The 3433-nt window shown below is 45.7% G+C and overlaps 1 pseudogene; it reads left to right on the top strand.

Moving 5' to 3' along the window:
• Positions 1-1307, top strand: part of LOC102475288 (diamine acetyltransferase 1 pseudogene) — a 30188-nt pseudogene extending 28881 nt beyond the window's left edge.
• Positions 1308-3433: the final 2126 nt, after the last annotated feature.

The following is a 3433-nucleotide window of genomic DNA, read 5'->3' as shown; positions in this document are numbered from 1 at the left end:
CACGCACACCACAAGGAAGAATATATAAAAAAAAAAAAAAAAAAAAAAAGAAAGAAAAACAAAAAAGAGAAAAAAGGATTGTGGCATGACTATGTCCCATTGGGGGATGCTTTCTCTGTCTGGTGAATACACATGATTACTTGCAAAAAAACACCCAAAACGAACAAAAACCCTACAGCGGTCAGCAGGTGGCATAGTGGTTAAGGCACTAGATTCCCACATGGCTGATGCAATTTGAGTCCCAGACCTGGTGGTTTAAAACTCACACCAGGTGCATGTGCATGTCTGTCCTGGGTGGAGAACAGAGAAGGGACTGCAGGGTGGCCTTGCCCTTGGGGGGTTTCTCTCTTTCTGTCTCTGCCTCTCTGGCAATCACATGTGCCCTATAGCAAAATCTCTCTCTCTCTTTCTAAAAAAACACCTAAAAAAGAAAATAATAGCAGTAGTAATAATAACTTTACAAAATAAACCTTAAATATGTTACATGTCTGAAAAATGAGTGGAAAGTATCTTTGGCTACTCGGAGCATTGGCATAATACTTCTCGATCATATAACGTGTTTGTTCTGGGTATATCACATATAAGAATGTAAATTAAATGGTTCTTTAAAAACCTAGAACTGCACAGTTCTCAGGTGCAGCTCCAAGGAGGCCTTTCCATCACTCCCTAAAGTCCGCTGGGTCATGGTGCCAGCCTGACTGAGAAGAGGACGCTCCCGGGAGACGAATGAGGAACCACCTCCTCCTGCTGTTCAAGTACAGGGGCCTGGTCTGCAAAGGGAAGAAAAGCAAAAGACGAAAATAGCTGAATTTGTGATCCGCCCAGCTACCGCCGCTGACTGCAGCGATTTCCTGCGGCTGATCAAGGAACTGGCTAAATACAAATACATGGAAGAGCAAGTCATATTAACTGAAAAAGATCTGTTAGGGGATGGTTTCGGAGAGCACCCCTTCTACCACTGCCTGGTTGCAGAAGTGCCCAAAGAGCAGTGGACTCCGGAAGGACACCGCATGGTTGGTTTCGCCATGTACTATTTCACCTACGACCCATGGATTGGCAAGTTATTGTATCTTGAGGACTTCTTCATGATGAGCGATTATAGAGGCTTTGGCAAAGGATGAGAAATTCTGAAGAATCTAAGCCAGGTTGCAATGAAGTGTCGCTGCAGCAGCACACACTTCTTGGTAGCAGAATGGAATGAACTATCTATCAAGTTCTACAAAAGAAGAGGTCCTTCTGATCTGTCCAGTGAAGAAGGTTAGAAACTCTACGATGAAACTGCCTCTGTGTTCATGACAGATGAATGACATGAATTCACTAACAGGAAGTTCTAGTGAAAAGCTTTCACAGTATCTATCTGATACTCCCAAAGTAAATAAAGTAGTTTTCTGGCTGATGGATGGGAGAAACACTTTCTAAGAGAGTTTGACACTCCAGTAGGAAAAGATCATTTCTAGGAAGCTTTCCTGCAGAGCCGGTCTCCCCCTGGAAGAGGTACAACCAAAATGCCCAAGACTAACAGGAGCCCCACGCTGGTCAGCATGGACGTGTTCAGTGTGAGGCCAGCTGGTCAGAAAGTCTTCAAGTACAGTTCCGGCTCTAGAGTCAACAATTCATGTGATCTTGTTTCAAGATGGCAAGACACTGACTTTGCTGTCACTGCTGTGGTGTCAACGGCCCTCCCAGGTAGAGGATACAGATTCATTTCTGAGCAGTTTTCCTTCTGGGTTTTCTCTTCAGGGTCTTTGGATGTAAAACTTTGCCCTTGAACAAAAGCAACAACATACACCGTATGCCCTAAGAGGAAAGCAACACAGGAAACAATTTTCAGGATGGTTCCCTGAAGTTCCCAGGGCTGCAAGAAGGTTGAAATTGTTCTCAGAGGTGAAGCAAGCCACTGTCCAGAGATTCTGGGGAGACTCTCAAGGGTGTATGTGTGTGGGAACCTGCTCTATCATAAATTATTGTTCTCTACCAAGTTCATTTTCCTCCAGAGTATTTTATAACAACTGGCAAACACGAGGTTAGTGGCGAGGCACCTGTCAACTCAAGGGATGCCAGGGCACAGTTCCTGTTGGCAGTTCCTTTCGTTTGTACTAATGAACATCTGTACCTACCTTCTCTGAATATCAGAATGGGGTATCTTTTTGGACTATGTGGCCCTGAAAATGTAAACGGAGGTATTGTATTAGATGCTTTTAGTTTGCCATTTCTTCATAATGATCTACTTCCAAATCTGGTGGCTTGTACAATTTGTTTATTCCATGTCGAAGCGTTAGCCGAAGTTGACAGATCTGTGCTACACTTGAGAGGCTCAGCAGGCCTTCCACATGCACCTGTGAGTTAGCTGGGCATCCCTACCTCACACATCTCTCACCCTCTTTGAAACAGCAGTTCCTGCAAATTCTCAGGGTGAGGTGGACCCTACTTTTTGATCGACGTGTCAGCCTACTAGGTGCAGACACCATCATCTCTTGGCGGACTACAAAACCCACTTCCCCATAAAAGATGAGCTCTGCTTCCCTCCAAATCTACTCCCTACAGTGAATGTGACACCTTGACCTCATTCTGCTTGAACACTTCCAAGTTTCTCTGGTAGGCTGTGGCTCCCTGGGCTTCCACAATGTGGAAGGATCCTCATTCTTGGCTGCGTCATCCTGGACTGCCTTTAGTCTCATGCACTGCAATTTTTCCCCTTTTAATTCAGGGTTTTGCATACGCTGTTCCTCTTGCCTAGAGAGTCCGTGTTCTTGCTCTTCATCCAGCCACTCCCTCATTATTTGCTCTTAAACCTAAGTATTCCTCCTTCAGGGAGGCCTTCTCTGTCCCTGATCTTCATCTCCTGTACTGTCTGTACTTCACCCTATTTTTTTTTTAAGAATTATTTTATTAACTTATCTATTCATTTTAATTTGACCAGAGAGGGACAGAGTGAGAGAGGGAAAGTGAGAAGGCAAGTTGTCAGGTCTGGGACTTGAACTGTAGGTGGCCATGTGGGAGTTCACAGGCCTTAACCACCATGGCACCAGCCAGTCTCTCATGCTTTCTATTTTTTTTTTTTTGGAGAGGTTTTTGCGATAGGGCACGTGCACTCGCCAGACAGACAGAGACAGACAGAGAGACAGAAAGAGAGAAATCACCCCCCAGGGGGGATGGCCACGCCGCAATCCCCTCTCCTCCATTCTCCTCTCAGGATCTTGGGCACGCATACACATGCGCCTGGCGTGAGTTTAAGCCACCGGGTCCAGGACTCGAACCGCGGTTGACTATGTGGAAGTCCAGCAACATAGCCATTACGCTAACTGCTGGTTCCCATGCTTTCTATTATTAATAACACTTGCAGACGGGTCCTTTTCTTAATTTCCCTGCTAGACCCCAGCCTCTGTGCCGGTAGGCAGGGGATCCATCTTGTTCACTGGCTGCTCCCAGGCAC

The sequence above is a fragment of the Tupaia chinensis genome, unplaced genomic scaffold (assembly GCF_000334495.1).
Source record: "Tupaia chinensis unplaced genomic scaffold, TupChi_1.0 Scaffold000048_1, whole genome shotgun sequence".
Lineage (NCBI taxonomy): Eukaryota > Metazoa > Chordata > Mammalia > Scandentia > Tupaiidae > Tupaia > Tupaia belangeri.
Note: the sequence above shows the minus strand (reverse complement) of the source record. Positions and strands in the feature narration are given on the sequence as shown.